The sequence below is a fragment of the Setaria italica genome, chromosome VII (genome assembly GCF_000263155.2).
Source record: "Setaria italica strain Yugu1 chromosome VII, Setaria_italica_v2.0, whole genome shotgun sequence".
In the NCBI taxonomy this organism is placed as follows: Eukaryota; Viridiplantae; Streptophyta; class Magnoliopsida; order Poales; family Poaceae; genus Setaria; species Setaria italica.
Window position 1 is genome coordinate 5,539,906 of NC_028456.1, and position 19,842 is coordinate 5,559,747.

Sequence of the window (19,842 nt, forward strand, 5' to 3'; positions counted from 1 at the left end):
GCTAAAATTCTAGTCGATTACGACATGACTATACAAACTATAAACTACTAAGATACTCCTTCACGCTTTCCCTTATTTGGTGGAGTCGATTTCACTTCGGATCAGACCTCCTCCGATCTTCTATCAGCTTCTGAAATCCTAGTCATCCATGGCTAGTCTTGGTCAACGCGGGGTCATCAATGGCTCTTTTCTCTCTCCTTCATCAGCCATCAGAACCTTATCCATAGCGGTTGACTCTGGCCAAAACCCGCGTCAACACATGCCCCCCCCAATTTTGGAATATAATATTATGTTTCAAAATTCTCTTCTCTTGTCAGCATCCTCGCAAGTCCCGAGCCGATATTCTTCCAAAACTGAAAGAGTTGTTGCCGCAATCATGATTCCTTTCCTCAGCCTTTGTGATATCACGACCCTCGATTTTTAGGTTTCACTTGAGCAACAATACTATTATATAACTGCTCCGTCCTTTCTTCTTCTATCCCAAGCCAACCAAGCTCTCTACCGCTGCGAATCAAAACCGGACATCTGCACCAGCGATCATGTTCAACCTTCCTCTGCGGGCATCAAAGCTCTGAAATCAATCAATGGCGACTTCCAATTCCATTCCTGAGGTATTTGTATATCATCACCTTGTTTAAGTGCGTTTTAGATCTGAACTGCTTTTTCACTATATTCCTCATTCCTCCCCTTCTCGATTTTGATCCCTAGGTGCTTAGAGATCACGTTTTGATTCCACTTAGTGATGTGAATAGTGCATTCTTCCTTGGACCCATGGGTGATGAAGATCCCGCTAACTTCATCAATGCTGAAACTCAACGGATCCCTTATAGAACACCCTCTATGAATTTGGATGATTGGAAGGAAGGTTTCCGCTCATGGCCTTGTAACCCTCAAGGTTGGAGGACATGGTACCATAGGATGTCAGCCGCTAAGAGGGTAGAATAGGACGAATTGTGCATCTGCCATTGCATAGAGCTCTCTCTGTCTGATATGGGAAAAAATGAACCTATGCTTGTTGCCACCTCATATTTCTGGTCCGATGCACAGAATGCCTTTATGTTTGGGGATGGCCCAATGGCTCCCAATTTGTTAGATGTTTATATGCTAACAGGCCTTGATATCACTTCACCTGTTACTCCATTCCACCTTTTGACCCTTACTAAGCATAGACTGGACACCAACGATATAATGAATTGGAGGTGATACATAGTAACCTACAACAAAGCTTCAGGATCTGTTAGTGATAGGGAGCATATGACTTTTTTGAACATGTGGCTAGAGAATTTTGTGTTTTGCGGATCAACTCTTATTCCATCACTAGATTCACAATGTTTCGTTGAAAGATTGTCCACTGCTGGGAAAATTCCTCTTGGACAGTATTTATTGGGAGTTGTGTACTCTTTGCTGCATCAAGTATCAGCTTAGTTAAGAGCTGGTTCTCCTATCGGCCCAATAAACGGTCCATCGTGGTTTGTCGAATTCTGGCTCAATTTTTATATTGCACCAAGATTCGAAAGAACCCTAACTACAAACTCTTTCCCATCCAACTATGCTGAAGGTGATAGAATCTTATGCCGTAGATCTACTTCCTTTGGTGAAGCAGTATTGGCTTTCCCTGGAGCTTCACTAATAGCCTCATCGGTAGCCGATCTATTTATGATCTTCTATAATGGATTTCTCCAGCCATCATCTCGCTAGTTTGCTTATGCTGACAAGAACAACAACTTTGAATTCCCAACTGATTTGGATTTGGACCAAGTAGGCATCGATGATCGCATTACATCCATCTTATTAGCAAGCATTTGTACCTATGTACTCCCAGTCGGCTTTGGTCAAGAAAAATCCCTAAAGCCTTCTTATGAATTTTATCACCCTTTGCCTGTCAATTGGGTTTTAGTCAAGTCCCAATTGGCCTATTCTTTATGGACAAAGTGAGAGCCATGGACCCTCTAAATGAACCCCTTGACTTTGACAGACTGATGAACTTAACTTCCTCGATGCCTTTTCCTGCTGTTCTGGAATGGCAACACCTTTCGGGATTTGCATCAAGGCTCTTTGTTCGATGGTGGAATGAATGGCAGAATCATCTAGCCAATAAGTTGGATGTATATTATTGCAAGAAAATATTCCCATAATATGATTCAAATAATGAGGTAAAAACTTTTACTCTCAATCATTTCTAGTGTTTTTGTTCTTGCTTCCTCTTATTTTCTTTGCCTCTTTGTGCTATCCAGGAAATAATCGATAATGAAAGTCCAGCTATGAGTAATTCTGGTCAGCCGATTGATTATGGTCCACCAACTCCTGCTCCAATCCTTAGAGCTAATGCCCCCCTTGTGTCTGCTCTTCTCAAAGGCAGCTCATCTTTCAACAAACGCAAGTTGCCTACCATGGATACTCATCAAAGGAAGAAAAAGCAACTACACATTGGATCAGCATAAAGGGTATAACTTTTGCTTTCTTCAGTTCTTAGAATACCCCTTTTGCTAACTTTTCCTTTTGCTCTAGACACCACCAGATTCAACATCGGCTCCCCATTCAGAAAATGAAGATTTGCAGAAACAACACGATATGAACCAGCAGCAACCACTACCATTGATTCAGGTTAAACTTTTTGAACTGTCAATATGCATAGTTTCATCATATGTTAATTCACATCTTTCTTGCAAGAAGAAGCAGTTCATAAAGAACCATTAAACCAGCCAAGGGCTGCTTCGTCATCTTCTTTGTCACACAGGATCCTTGTTAACCCTTCAGGGTCTGCAGCCGATGAAGACAACACTCAAAGCGATGCCCATCTACAACAACAGACTCATGTCCAGGTGCCAATACTCTGCTCCTGATAAGAATTCCCTCCTCAATGAAATTTGTTCACATAAATCAATTTTACAGGTTGACAAGCCATCAAGTTCGGCCTTATTCTCCTTCAGCATTGATGAATATGTGGATAATGAAGAGATAAGCTCAAGTCTCAAAGCTCAGTCAATTCCTCTAGATATTAAAGATCAACTGTCGGCTATGTTGCAAATGTTTCGTCAGGATACAATGACTCTCATGAAAAATGTAGAGTCGATACATAAGTTATTTAGGCAAATCAGGACTCATTTAACACCAAAACAGACATCAGTGCTGACCTCGGCGGCCTTCATTGAGTCAAACTACATCCAAGTCCAATCAGTCCAAAAAAGCATAGCCGACAGGCAATCAAATCAACAAGTGAAAACTCAATTGGAAGCTAGTTGGCTAAAAGACAAGGAGGTCAAACAGCAATATAATGACTTAAGTGCATCCTCCTCTGCTGCAGAACAAAGTTTGAAAGAGTTGGAAACTAAACAACATCGGCTATTACAGGAGCTAAATTGAGTTGATCAAAAAATTATAGCATCCAAGCATCAGATCAACAATTTTCCTCTTGCCATTCAAGAGAAAAAAAAGAGCAGGCAACTTTCGTTAATCAAGCCCGTCACTAACACCAAATAATCAACAAGGTCTTAGGATCAGACAAAGAAGACATGAAGTTGATATTCGACGTAGATCAGATCTGCCTGCGTGCGATTAGGCCCTTGAGAAAGCCTTGTAAAAACACTTTATTCCTTTCTTCATGTCAACTTCATACACTCTTATTGTACCTACCTTGCTTTTGATTTCTTGGTAGTAGATTCATGCATTAACCCAAATGCTCGGATAATATTTTTTCAAATATCTCCCATTTAAAGATTTTGCAAATACTTCTCCTTCAAGAGTTTCAAAAATGTATGCATTTCCAAGAACACAATGATTGAATCGATAGGGTCCTTCCCAATTAGGCGACAATTTTCCAAACTTGTTGTCCTTTGTCCCTATCTGCAATATCGTCTTCAAGACTAATTTCCCTTGTTGAAAATTCTTGGGTACCACCTTCTTATTATAATATTTGCGAACCTGAGCTTTATCGGCTTCAATTCGCTCCAACGTCACCATTCGACGATGAACTAAGTCTTCCAACTTATCTTTCATTAAACCATAATACTCATCAGCTAAAAGCTAATCTTGACTATCAATCCTTGTTGACCCAGTCTTGATTTCCTAGGGTGATACTGCTTCATATCTGTAAACCAGCTGATAGGGCAAAACTTTAATAACTCCATGATAAGCCATCCGATAGGCCCACAGTGCATCGTTTAATGTTGTATGCCATTTTCTGGGAGTTTCATCAATATTATGCTTTATCAACATGATCACACTTTTGTTAGAAGCATCTGTCTAACCATTAGCTTGAGCATAATAAGGTGAAGAATTTAACAGGTTAATCCCTAGCTCATTAGCAAATTCCTCAACCTTTCCAGATATAAACATTGATCCTTGATCCGTTGTGACAATTTGAGGAATGCTGAATCTATGGATGATAAGCTCTTTAATAAAATCTATAACATTACTTGAATGTCATTCTTCAAAGGAATAGCTTCCACTCACTTCGTAAAATAATCAGTCGCCACAATTATAAATTTGCGATCTTTGCTTGATGATGGATAAATCTAGCCGATGAGATCAATTCCCCATCGTCTAAACAGCCAAGGTTTGATAAATGGATTCATAGCTGACACTGGTGCTCTCTGAATATTACCAAATTGTTGACATTCTTGGCAACCCTTATAATATTTAAAATAATCTTTGAGCATTGTCTCAATATTACCCAATGCATTTTATGAGCCGATTGATGAGAACCACAAATTCGTCCATGCACTTCATCCACTGTAGACTTGGGTTCTTCTGAATTTAAACACTTCAAGAGGATTCCATCAATCGTTCGATAATACAAAGACTCGCCAAGCTGTACATACTTAGTAGCTTTGTAGCTTTGTATCGTAATTTCTTGGTAACCTTTTGAGAAGGATTCTTCAAAAAATCAATTATTTCTTTTTTCCACTCATCTGTTTGATCAGATTGATTAGTTTGGTCAGTTTGCTCGTCCGTGATATCCATAATCTTATCTGTTGGTCAATATCCTGACGCCATCTGAGCTAACCGATTGGCATCGCCGTTCTGCTTTCGTGGAATATGATGCAATGATACAACCCCAAATTCTTCCAATATCTACATGCAATTATTGAAGTACTCTTGCAACAAGTCATCTTTGCATTCATAAATCCCAAGTAATTGATTAATAACTAATAATGAGTTGCCAAAAATTTCCACAACGTCGACTCTTGATTCTCTTAGAATATGAAGCCATTTTAGCATCGCCTCATACTCAATTTGATTATTGGTCATCCCTTTCTTAAATGGAAGAGCAAACTCAAACGTTCCCCCCCCCCCCCCCGAGGTGACACAATGTATAAGCCGACACCGCATCCTTTATCACATAACCCATGGAACTAGCTCAATCATGTTTACTGAATCATCCCGATGTTGTACGATAAAATCAGCTATAACGTGTTTTGCCGATTCATGCCGTAAATCAAACTCAGTTAGAGCCAAAATCCACTTGCCGATCCTTCCTTTTATGATAGGAGCCGATAGCATGTATTTGACCACTTCGGCTTACATAACACCGTGCACTCAGAAGTCAATGAATAATGTCGCAACTTCATGCATGAGAAGTACAAAGCACAAACAAAATTTTTCAATAGGTGGATATCTTGTTTCTGCATCTACAAGTCGTGTGCTTAAATAAAATACCACCTATTCCTTCCCATCAACTTTTTGAACCAGAACCGATCCGATCACCTGCTCATCAGCTGATAAGTACAATTTGAAAGGACGATTAGTTTGCGGTGCAATCAAAACTGGTGCCTTCAGATAAATGTTGATTTCATCCAGGACAGCTTGTTGCTTCTCCCCCAAAACAAACTCTTGATCAGGTTTTAACTTCAACAATGGCATGAATGATTCAATATGCATTGATGAGTTAGATATGAACCTTCTGATAGAATTAACTTTCTTGGTTAGATACTGCATCTGTCTTATTTGTTGGTGGCATGATAGTATTGATGGCTTTGATGCTTCTCTAAAAAATTTCAATTCCTCTTTCATGCACCATGAAGCCCAAAAATTCTACAGCAGATATGCCAAAAGCACACTTGTTTGGATTCATCTTTAAACCATGTTTCCTCATGCATTCGAGTGTCTTGCGTAAATTGGCCAGATGTTCTTCAAGAGACTTTGATTTCACCACCACATCATCAATATAAATTTCCACAATCCTGCCGATGAGACTATGGAAAATATAATTCATAGCCCGTTGATAAGTTGCACCAGCATTCTTGAGACCAAAGGTCATAACTACCCACTCATAAAGTCCAAGAGCCCCAGAACATCGGAACGCAGTCTTTGGAATATCTCCTTTTCCTATCAATATCTGATTGTATCCTGCATTTCCATCCATGAAACACAAGATTTTATGACCTGACACTGCATCAGCCATTGTGTCTGCAACTGGCATTGGGTAATCATCCTTTGGTGTTACTTTATTCAAGTTGCAAAAATCCACACAAGCTCCCCACTTTCCATTCTTCTTGATGATGAGAACAATATTTGAAACCCACTTCGCGTATCGGTAGGGTCTGATAAATTTATCTTTATACAACAAGGTAATTTGGACCTTATTATCTTCCAACAGTTCTGCTGTGAATCTTCTAGCTGGTTGTTTGAATGGCCAATAACCTGGTTTAATAGATAGCCGATGTTCCACAATGGTACGGCTTAATCCTGGCATTTCATAGTATTCCCATGCAAAACAATCTCGATATTCTTTCAATAATGATATTAGTCTTTATTTAAACTCAGGAGGCAACTTGGAACTTATAAACGTGGACCTCGGCCTATCACCTGGTCCTATGTCAATCTCTTCTAACAGGTCAGTTGATGTAAAACCTTGTTTCAATTTGCCTTCCATATCATAGTTGTAGCATCCATTGAAGCTTCCGACTATTTGTATCGGCTTTAGTATTTAACGATCTTGACCCACTAGGCGTGCCAATAGTGTGCTCACGAAAAAATTGAACTTCAGGCTTCTGCGTTGAACAATATGGAGGACCTGCAAGATCTTCTTAACTCTAGTGCAGGCTACAAATCGGCTCACAAATGTGCAAGGCGCACTAGTCATTTTGACTTGAAAATTCACAAGGTAAACATTAAATTCTAGAGCCGATCGGTGGCGAAGCCTTTCGAACTCATAGGTAGGCGTTCTTGGAATAAACACCACAATAGAAAAGTATTAAATGTAATCTTGTGGTGTAAATAAATAAAATATTAATGACATGTTCCATCGGCTATATGAGCCGACGAGCTAAGATAAAGCATTGTGAACAACAGTCATAAAAGGAGCCCCTGCTAACCATGTGCACATCAAATAAACTAATAGATCTATTCAATGTCTTGTCAAGTATAATTGAACTTAGATAAGTTAACACAAATGCGAGGGCATTGACATCAATCTATTAATCTAAAAGATTAGAACACAGCAAACAAGGACCTCTTACCTATCGCTTACAAGCTGATTAAGCTAACGGATCTAATCAATGTCATGATAAGTGTATTGAACCTAGAAAAGGTAACACGAATGAAAGGACATTAACTTTGGCCCTTTAACTTAACAGACACGCTTGCGGCAGCAAGGCCTTGTACGTGCGCCTATCGGCTCAATGACTTCATCATGCTTCTATGAGATACGAATGATACCCAATCGATGCATCAGCTCTCAACAGGTGCGTTCTGATGTTAAAGTTCCGACAGCTAGCAATACAAGGGGTAGGATAAAGATCTATTGGACCTAGCATATGTAAAACAATAAAAGCATGTGAGATCCAGCCAGCCGATACAATCAGATAACTGGTGAACGCTTAAACAAGATTAAGGAGCCGATGAAGACAACCTAACCAGATCTAAGCCGTTCGATAACTGCGAGCACTTGATAAAACTAAGAGATCGAAACGACGCAACTTAATAAAACCAAACAACTCAATACCTATGAGCAATGTCGAAGACAAGCAGAATATTGGACAAAGTCTCGAAAGTTTTACTTGCAATCTAATACAACTCGATAACTAGCCACACAACGGAATATCAGAATATAAGACTTAACTTAGAAAGTTCTGATAGGGTGACGATACTAACAAGCTCGCCTGAGATTGAAGCTGATGCAATTGTGCATGTAGGAAGGAACTCATCGAAACTACTTTACTCTTACTCCTACGGTTTTGGCGGGGTGGTGCCGAAAGTTTGGATTGATTGATTGATGATTATTCATTACAAGGCTCATGGGTTTATATTTATACCCTGGCGCAAGCTAAAATCCTCGTCGATTACAACATGAACTATTACAAACTAATTAAAACTACTAACGATACTCCTCCACGCTTTCCCTTATTTGGTGGAGTTGATTTCACTTAGGATCGAACCTTCTCCGGTCTTATATCGGCTTCTAGAATCCTGGTCCTCCATGGCTAGTCTTGGTCAACGCAAGGTCCTGAACGGTCCCTTTGTCTTTTCTTTATCGGCTATCAGAACCTTATCCATAGCGGTTGACTCTGGCCAAAAACCAGCGTCAACAGCTATAACAAGGGGTGATATAACAATGTGGCTGACAATGCGAAATTGGCCTGCATGGGATGATGGGGCTGACAATGAGGTAAATCAAGAAGATAACCAGGAGGAACAATAACCTAGCATTCCACAACATCCAGCTCAATCACAAGACACAATATCTTTTGATCAATCTGGTTCGACTGCAGAGTATTTGAGAGATCAAGGTCCTGACATTCATTTGTCAGTGGAGATGATATTACAGGGACAAGAGGATAGTACATCATCCTCTTCCATTGAGGTGGAATCAGCCAATCCAATGGTCTCTAACAACGAACAAGTTATAGTGCAGTTGGCTCCCTGGTTCTCTGCAATTTGCAGAGCTACTTTGGTGATCATTGATACTTCCTGCTCCAACCTACCAAGTGACCTGCCACTTCTTGGTCGTATAAAGAGATCCTGGAGTATGGCTTTTGACCCAATTGCGAAAAGCAGAACTGATGATGAAATTGAGGTTTTATCCAAGGCAACTGTCCCCTACAAGCCAGTGTTTTACTCAGTCTTGCTACAGATATGGGCACAGAAAGTGGATGACAATAAAAGCACTCAGGTAACTGAGGATATTCATCAGTCTGCAGATATGGAAGGTTTGTCAAATCAAGAGTATATGGATGTTGAAAACAGCTTCGTGTTGGCCGATGGTTTGCTGCCATCTAAAAATTGTAAGTCATCTACCGCTGAATCTTTGTCTGCTGTGGATATCTTAGCACAACAGGAGCCTTTAGCTAAGAAGTCATTGATATCACGGTTTGATGGTGTTGCTAGTGCATGCGGTAGGCAAGAGGTGCATACTGGCCTACCCCCAAGGCCGCTGAAGGCTATGGTCAGTTGCCAGTGACAAAGTCTTCATCAAAAACTGCCACTCCTTTGGTTACCAGCTCAGTGGAGAAGCCCGAGACTGAACAAGGCTGCAGATGGATATCAGCACTGTCAGCTTTAGGACACTCCTAGGAAACGGAGGAAGAATAACAAGGGTGTGCAAGCTTTATCATTGGATGATGTTCCAAATTCGCAGGGAGAAGTTCCAGGGCCAAATACCTATAGATATCCTTCAGGGGTGGGGTATCGAGTGTGGCATATCTCCTAGTGAGATAGCAGGAGAGCAGATTCTTCAAAAGCAACAACCAATGGTTTCCAGTGGAGATACACCCAACTCGAGCTAAGCTAACGGTGCCAGCAGGACCCAAAGATTGTCAATGGTGATCTCTTTTGTTTTCTCATGTCCTGAACTCACGAGTCAGACTATTTCTTTCCTGTCTGTTGTCTGCAACTTCTGAACTTTCTGTCGTTGGTACTGCTACTTTGTTTGCTATGGTCAATTATGCTTTGCTCTCTTTCTGTGGACCTGGTCCTATCCAGATCTGTTATTTGTCTTTCATTGTGATGTTCATAGTGTATCTTATATCCAACTCCAACACATTTCCCAATGACTAATCGCGCCTGGAACATCTTATGTTGGAATATTAGAGGCATAAACAAAATAGATAAATGGGATGCGGTCAAAAACGAAGTTGAGGAAAGTGCCTACTCCATAATTTGCTTGCATGAGACCAAACGAGAATTCTTTGACACGCCCTATATCCGAAAGTTTGCTCCAAAGCGCTTTGATAAGTTTGATGACATCCCATCAGTAGGTGCTTCTGGGGGACTTCTCTTGATTTGGAATAGTTCGTGCTTTCTGGGGCATATTCTGAAGATGAAATCCTTTGCTATAACAATTCAATTCACCTCGGTACATAACATGGATACATGGAAGCTTACCACAGTGTATGGCCCGTGCCAGGAACCGAGGAGGTCTGAATTTGTTTCGTGGATAAAGGATCACCATCCTTGATGAAGAGGACTAGATCTTTTTGGGTGATTTCAACTTCTACCGTTCCCTAGAGGATAGAAATAAACCTGGAGGAAATTTGCAGGACATTCTCACCTTCTATGATATTATTGGACACCTCAGACTCCTTTAACTACCTATAAAAGGTAGGGCATACACATGGAGTAACATGCATGAATATCCCCTTCTAGAGCATCTTGATTGGTTCTTTACTTCAGTGAATTGGACCCTGCATTATCCAAATACGATGATACTCCCTCTCGGCAAGATAACATCATATCACATTCCTTGTAAAGTCTCTATTAGCACAAGGATTCCAAGCTGCAATATCTTTCGTTTTGAAAATTTTTGGCCAGAACACCGAGATTTCTATGAGGCAGTTCAAAGTGGATGGGAGAAGCAGGTCAGGAATCAGAGGGATGCAGCCTCAAGTCTAGCAAGTAACCTGAAGAATGTTAGGTATGAGCTCAAGAACAAGAGCAGGAATCTTTAAAATCTTAGTCTGTTGTTCTCCAACTGCAATAAAGTAATTCTGTACCTAGACAATTTAGAGGAATGCAGGTCACTTCTAAGCTATGAATGGAACTTCAGAAATATTGCCAATCAACATATCCTTTAGCTACTCAGATACAAAAACATCTACTGGAGAAAGAGGTACGCCATTAACCGAGTCAAATTTCGTGATGAATGTACAAAATTCTTCCATGCGATGACTACAGCCTCTTTCAAGAAGAACTGCATCTCTCAGCTCAGTGATGACAATGGTCAAGTAATAAGTGACCATGATGGTAAAGCAGCTCTGCTTTGGATGGCTTATAAAACCAGAATGCATGTCACCTCTGGCCCAAACATGAATTTTGACCTATCTCAGCTCATAAACATGCAAGTAGATCTGAGCAGCCTAGTGGATCCCTTTACTAAAAGTGAAATAGACAGAATTATTAGAATTATCCGTCCTGACACAGCTCCTGGACTGGATGGTTTCAATGGTCTTTTCCTGAAGAAGTGCTGGCCTCTGATCAAATAGGATTTCTATTATCTCTGCATGGAATTCTTTAATGGAGAGTTAAACCTAGAGAGTATTAACTACTCCTACATCACCTTGGTTCCTAAGATAAACAACCCAGAGGGTGTAAATGATTATCGACCAATTTCCCTGCTCAACATCAGTCTGAAAATCCTAACCAAGATCTTAGCAGAAAGATTACAACTCCTCATACTGAAAATTGTACATGCCAACCAGTATGGTTTTATAAGGAGTAGAACAATACAGGATTGTCTGGCTTGGAGCTTTGAATATGTGCATCAGTGTCAACAGAGTAAAAGGGAGATTATCATACTTAAATTGGACTTTGCCAAAGCTTTTGATGCTGTGGAACATGAATCAATTCTGCAAATGATGAGACACATGGGGTTTCCCAACCGCTAGCTGAACTGGATATCAAGTATTTTTTTCTTCTGGTATCTCATCAGTATTGCTCAATGGTGTGCCAGGCAAACAATTCAAATGCAAACGTGGTGTTAGGCGGGGGATCCTCTATCTCCCCTTCTCTTTGTCTTGGCAGCCAAGCTCCTACAATATGTGATCAATGATGCATGCTCCAATGGTCTAGTTATAGCTCCCATACCACAACCAACAAGAGACTTCCCTATTGTTCAATACGTAGATGACACACTATTGTTTATGCAAGCAGATGCTGGGCAACTAGAATGTCTCAAAGGTCTTCTGACCATGTTCTCAAAATCCACTGGCCTCAAAGTAAATTATCAGAAGTCTCTCGTAACTTCGATAAATGTTCCTGAAAGCAAAATGGTGACGTTGGCAGCTGTCCTGGGGTGTCGAATTGGTTCTATGCCTTTTACCTATCTAGAACTGCCAATGGGTACCACTAAACCTAAATTTGAGGATCTGACACCCATCATGGACAGGATTGAAAGAAGACTCACAGCATGCTCCTCTTTGCTTTAATATTCAGGAAGACTACAGATGGTCTTAACCCCGATAGCAACGTTTGCCATGTGCACCATCAAACTACCAGTGGGTTTTATAGAGGCCATTGATAGGGCATGAAAGCAATATATTTGGCGCGGCAATGATGTGTCTAGAAAAGGAGGAAATCTAGCGGCATGGTCAATGGTCCAGAAACCAAAAGAAAAGGGTGGGTTGGGAGTCCTAAACCTAAGACTACAAAATGATGCCCTGCTGATCAAACAACTACATAAATTCTATTCTACGGCTGAAATCCCATGGGTACAGTTGATTTGGTCTAGATACTATAGTCAAAAAGTACCTCATGGTGCAAGAGAAGTAGGGTCCTTATGGTGGAAGGATATCCTATGACTTAATGTTCTCTATAGAGGAATAGCTACGTGTAAAATTTGGGATGGATCTACGGTGCCGTTTTGGGAAGATCTTTGGTCAGGAGGCATACTCTCAACCCAATACCCAAGATTGTACTCTTTTGCTCACAATCCGAATATTTCAGTTAAGCAAATCATGGAGTTAGATGATCTGGTATCCATTTTCTATTTACCGCTGTTGATAGAAGCAATGGGAAAATATCATATATTGCAAGAACAAATACAAACAGTGGAGTATCAGCCGTGTGAGCAGACCAATAGAGCTTTATATGGGGCTCTCAGGTATATATATCGAGAAAATTCTATCAGCTGGCCTTTAAACACTTGCAAGTTCCTGCAACCTTTTCCTGGGTCTAGAAGTCCAAATGCACACCCAGGCTAAAGTTCATTGCTTGGTTAATGCTAGTGGACCGCTTGGATACGAAGACAATGTTGCATCGACGAAATTTCAATGTTCAGCCGGATGCCAAATGTGTGATGTGTAGCAACCAGTGTGTTGAAGACATAACACACCTTTTCTTTGATTGTCCATTTGCCATGTCGTGCTGGCACAAATTGGGGTTTGTCTGGCATCAGTCTCCATGCATACATAACCATTTTTCCATAGCATGAAATACGATGAGACTGCCTTTTTTCATGGAGATATTCATTATTGCGACATGAGAGCTATGGAATCTAAGGAATGGTAAAATATTTGAAGACAACAGTACAACCTTAGGGCTTTGGACTGTGAGGTTCAAGGAACAAATCATCCTACACATGCATCGTGTCAAGGACGATCTTAGACCAACAGTTTCACAATGGCTAGATAGCTTGATGTAACTCTCCCACCCTTTCTCTCTCCCCCTATGTAAGTATCCCTGTACATATACCACCCTTTTGATTAATGAAATGCTGTGGGGAACTCCTCCATAGCTTACATGGTCAAAAAAAAGACGTGATATAACATGGTACAGTCTCCTAAATTATGCTTTGACCATTCATTTATTTTATATTATATTATTTATGGTTATAAACTTATAATCATTTACAAATCCAACGTTTCAAGCATACATTAAGAAATAAAAAATTATGGGCTAAATTATTTGTCAAAGATGACAAAATTTGAATCTTGATAGCTTTATAAACATAAAGGAAGGAAGTAGGATTTTATTGTCAGCCGGTGTCCCAGTCGGAAAAACTAGATCCAACTTAGGAGGAACTAGGCAGTTTTTCATTAAGAAGAAGAAAATAGGCACCCGAATTCAAGCTAGGGGGGACTCAAACCTAGGTGGTTAGGATATACAACCACACCTCCTACCCTAACCAATTGAGCTAGTCTCACTTTCTTCTGGTGTCCCGGTCGGATACAGCCTGTTTGTGTTTGCCCGTATGCAGGCCGGCGTTGGTTTCCTATCTTGGAATCCGTTTGTCTGATGTTATTAGCAATTGTGATACACAAATTGGAATATGACGGACGAACCGACCAACCAAGGCAGAATATGGCCGAAGACTCTTTGCTTGCTTTATTTAGTTGGTGGGCATACTTCCAGGTGCCCATGAGCGATTCTGTCAGGGAGAACTTGTGCCCGCCGCCGCCCCAGCAGCGAATTCACATTGTTTGCTGTATAATTAGCAATTGATTGAAACCGTTGGTTTCTAAACCGCAAATGGATCAGCTCCCTCACGGCCTAGGTTGGTATTTAACCAGAAACCGGGACCGGGACCGTGTACAGGGCTACCTATATATGTACAGAACTGATGAGCCCATGGCTCAAATTATTTCAGCTGTTCCATGCTACGACTTACTTAACTGTGCAGCTTGGTTCGTTGTATTTTGATGTGAACCGAAGCAATACGAAGGAAGGAGTTATATCCACTGCAGCCACTTTTCCAAAGAAGCTAATATTTAAATGAGATAATTTTCTCAAGAAAATAGAAGAGAATAAGGGAAGTAAAACAATATATTTGTGCTGGCCGCATGCAAGTTGAGATCACACAGGAGGCACCAAGTTGATGGACTGGGCGTGCTGGACTGCATTGTGCAAATAAAAAAGTATTTGGTAACGTTGCCGGCTTAATTTAATCAAAATTAATCACTTGTATTCTTGCCGGATTATTATATATATTACTTCCATGCATTCCTAGCCAGGTCTTTTAATTAGCAAGTCTATAGAGTCCGGTGCATTTGTGCCCGCGTCCACAGGTTTTTGGTCGAACCAGGTTGCGGCGTTGTGGCCGAATTCAGGTCCATGCCTGCGCGCATATATTAGGGAGTCCTTGCTCCTTGTGAAGGTTAGACTGGTTTTTATTTGTGAGTTTTCTTGTCGAAAGATAGAACCCTAGGGGCCATCCCCTCACTACTACAGAAAGTGTCATCACTGCTAGCTCATCACCGCCGGTTTTGGGTGGGCCGGTAGTGATGTGTCTTCACCGCCGGACCTAATGGCTACGTGCAGGAGTGCGCGTGGCAAAGTCTAAAACTAGCGGTGATGCTCCCCTTCACCGCCGGCTCTTAGTTCAAACTGGCGGTGAAGGTATCACCGTCGGTTTTTTAAACCGATCGGTGGTGAAGCGCCCCATCACCGCTGGCTCGTAATAAGAGCCGGCGGTGATAGACCTGCACAGTACAAAATCCCTTTCTCCCTCCTCCTCCTTCCACCCGACGCCATGCTCTCCTTCCTCCATTGTTGTGACCATTTTTCTTCCAATTGCTCAACAAATTTCCCATTTTTTAAGGATACATGTTAACATCTTATTTTGACATTGGTAACTAGCAATCCTTTAAATTCTTAGCTTGTTTCTTTAGCTAGGTTTTGAAATTTAGCATGAATTTGCTGGAGAGGCTCTCTTGCTTCTTTTTAGAGCTCATTTGTGGTGGAATTTCAATGGAGCTCATTTTTTAGTGGAAAACCAGCGGTGATGGTGCCCATCATCACCGCCGGGTTGGCTCGGTGATGATGGAGTCATCACCGCTGGTTCTGGAACTGGTGGAACTGGTGGTGATGGGGTACCCTAGCATTGGCGAAAGTGAAATGACAGTTTCCAAATCGGCGGTGAAGGCCGGTTTGGAGCTGGCAGTGATGTAGGTCTGTGCAGTCACTAGTAGAGAACTGACCTTCCATCCACCCGTTTTGTCTCGGTTAACATTGGACCCGTGACTAAAGTGGTGTACCACCGAAGGCCAGCGCGGGGGGTGGGGGGGGGTGGGTGGGGGGAGGGGGGAGCTTTAGTCCCGAATGTAATAGTCGGAAAAATCGCACCGACACCGCTCCCCTTTGTCCCTTCCAACCGGGACAAAATCTCCTACCCTATAAAACTGCCAGATAGAAAGCTCTTCATCCTCCTTCAACCCGAGCCACTCCACTCCATCGGCCTCCTCTCCATGGCGACGAAGCAACCTAGGGGAGGTGGTGCCCGAATTTTTTTTCTTATTTTCATGGGGATTTCACTCATCCAAAGTGTTATGAAGGTTAGCTACTTCATCCTCCCTTCATTTATTATTATTATTATGCTTTATTATATGCTTTAGAGAGGGAGAAAAATGAGTTTTTTAGAATGAGGGAGAATGGAGAGGATTTTATTTATACATATTTTTGAGCTAGAATTTGATGGATAGCTTGCTTGTTATATACTATTCATATTAGTTAAAAGAACTTGATTAATATTAGGTATGAGAAAAAAAATACGATTCGTATTAGTTAAAAGAACATGATCAATATTAGGTATGAGAAAAAATAGAGTCAGCGTGTTTTTAATATTTAGTCATTGCAATAAAATTAAGGTAAATAAATTGTAGGTGTAAAAAATAGAATTTGTTCATTGCTACAATTTTTCATGTCACTGTGATTTAATAATAATTGTATTTCTTTGACCAATAATTTATTTATCTCATGTTTAATGCAAGAACTAAATATTATAAACAATAATCCTATACAAAATCCTATGTTCAATTTTTCACGTAATACGATGCATATGGACCGGTAATGAATATACCACCTCCGTTCTTCCAATCCCAGTTAATAGTGTCTACACATGGCATAAATGTGTTTACACTATTCTCTACACATAACTCAATCTTCTCCGAAGTCTATGCAGAGTCACCTCCACTCCTCCAGTAAAAAAATAATGATAGAACAGAAGAGCATATGTATCTTTATTTTAGGATAATTGACTATGTGAAGTCTACTATGGAGTGTCTGTAATCTTTAGTGCATATGTATGTTTATTGTCTTGTTATGAGTGTAATCTTTATATGTATCTTTACTGATTCTAATAAATGTTGAATGGTGTAATTTTCATGTGAATTGTTTCAATCCATTATGAAGCTTGATTGGTGTAATTATGAATATTGATCAAGTTCTTTATCTAATACAAAGACCTATATCCATTTCTCATGTAATAATTTATTTATCTAATATTTTTTTGCAAGACCTAAATATTATAATCACATTAACTTTATATGTCCATTTCTCACATAATACGATGCAGATGGACCGACAGTGGATGTATAATGTGGACAGACGGACCAAGGAGTTTGCTGATGACCTGCATTATTTTTTTGAAGTGGCTAAAGCGAACAAGCTAGAGAATGGGTTCATATGTTGTCCATACTTCAAATGTAGTAACAAGAAGGACTACTTTCCTTGGGGACTGTTCACAGCCACTTGTTTAAATACGATTTCATGCCTAACTATTTGGTTTGGACCAAGCACGGTAAAAGAAGGGTTGTAATGGAAGATGGAGAAGAAGGGGAGGATGATAACAACATTCCAGACTAGGCTGCTGGCTAAGCTTTTGCAGATACTAAAATGGGCGAGGCTGATGAAGATGAGTTTGCAGAAGATGGCGCTACTGATGATCTTGATCAGGTGCTACGGGATGCACACAGAGATTGCGAAACTAAAAGGAATTAGAAAAGTTGCAGCTCATGATAGATGATCACAAAAAATTGTTGTACCCAGATTGCAAGCAGTGCTATAAAAAACTGGGTACCAAACTAGAATTTCTGCAACGGAAGGCAAAAAATGGTGTGTCTGATAAGACATTTTAGGGGATATTGAAAATTGTCAAGAACATGCTTCCCAAAAATAATGAATTGCCATCCACAACATATGAAGCTAAACAGATTGTTTGCCCTATAGGATTGGAGGTTCAGAAGATACACGCATGCCTTAATGATTGTATCCTCTATCGTGGTGATGAATACGAGAAATTGGATACTTGTCCTGTGTGCGGAGCTCTACGGTATAAGATCAGGCAAGATGATCCTGGTGATGTCGAGGAGTGGCCTCCCAAGAAGAGAGTTCCCGCGAAGGTGATGTGGTATTTCCCTATAATACCATGTTTGAAGCGTTTGTTCAGAAACAAGGCAAATGCTAAGTTGATGCGATGGCACAAAGAATAACATAAGTAAGATGAGATGCTGACACACCCCGCACATGAGGCCTAGTGGAGATCAATTGATAGAGCATTCCCGGAATTTGAAAGTGATGCAAGGAAGATAAGGTATAGTTTAAGTACTAATGGATTCAATCCATTTAGTGAGTTGAGTAGTGGTCATAGTACTTGGCTTGTGACCCTATGTATGTTCAGTCTTCCTCCTTGGTTGTGTATGAAGGGGAAGTTCACTATGATGCCAGTGCTTATCCAAGGCATAAACAACCCGGGAACGACATTGACGTGTACCTAAGACCGTTGGTTGATGAACTTTTACTGCTCTGGAAGGAAAAAGGTGTACGTGTGTGGGATGAGGATAAACAAAAGAGCTTGACCTATGGGCATTGTAACCATCAATGATTAGCCTGCGTGAGTAACCTTTCAGGACAGACAAACAAGGGATATCAGGCTTATACCCACTGTTGAGACGACACAGATAGCATGTATGTAAAACATTGTAGGAAGGTCGTATATATGGGCCATCGTCGATTTCTCCTTGCTAACCACCCATTAAGAAAGAAAGGGATGCATTACAAAGGGGTGCTAGACCATCGTAAAAAATCTACACACCGTAATGGAAAGCGTGTCTTTGAGATGATAAAGGATGTAAGGGTAGTCTTTGGAAAAGGTCTTGGTAGCAAACCTGTTCCGAACGACGATAATGGACGTGCACCCATGTGGAAGAAGAATTCAATATTTTGGGATCTACCTTATTGGGAAATCCTAGAGGTCATCAACGCAATAGACGTGATGCACCTGACGAAGAATCTTTGAGTGAACGTGCTAGGCTTTATGGGTGTTTATGGGAACTTAAAAGATAAATTGGAAGCATGACAGGACCTAAAATGTATGAAGCAACAAGATGACCTACATCCGAAAAAGAGAGATAATGGACAACACTACTTACATCCTGCCAGTTACACTCTCAGCAAGGAAGAGAAGGATAGCATGTTTGAATGCATGAATAGTATCAAGGTTCCATCTGGGTACTCCTCGAATACAAAGGGAATAATAAATATGAAAGAAAAGAAGTTCACAAATCTCAAGACCCATAACTGTCACATGTTGATGACCTAGTTGCTTCCGGTTGCACTGAGGGGTATTCTACCAGAGAATGTTCGATTAGTGCTCGTAAAGTTATGCACGTTTGTCAATGCAATTTCGCAGAAGGCAATCGATCCAACCAAGCTAGTAAAGCTACCACGATGTGGTACAATGTCTTGTCAGCTTTGAGTTGGTATTTCCACCATCCTTCTTCAATATTATGACGCACCTCCTGGTTCATCTAGTCAAAGAGATTACTATTCTCGGTACAGTATTCCTGCACGATATGTGGCCTTTTGAGAGGTTCATGTCTGTCCTAAAAAACTATATTCTTAATCGTGCCCATCCAGAAGGAAGCATCACCAAGGGATATGGAACAGAGGAGGTCATTAAGTTTTGTGTTAATTTTATTGACTCAATTAATTTGATTTGGGTTCGAACTTCACGCCATGAGGGGAATCTACCGGGAATGGGCACCCTTGGAAGGAAATCAAGTTTGAGCAATGATACTGATTTGTTCCAAAAAGCACACTTCACTGTTCTGCAAGAATCATCCTTTCTGGCTCCGTAATCGAGGAACACAAGAAGATTCTATTGTCCCAATACTTGACAAAATCCTATGCCTA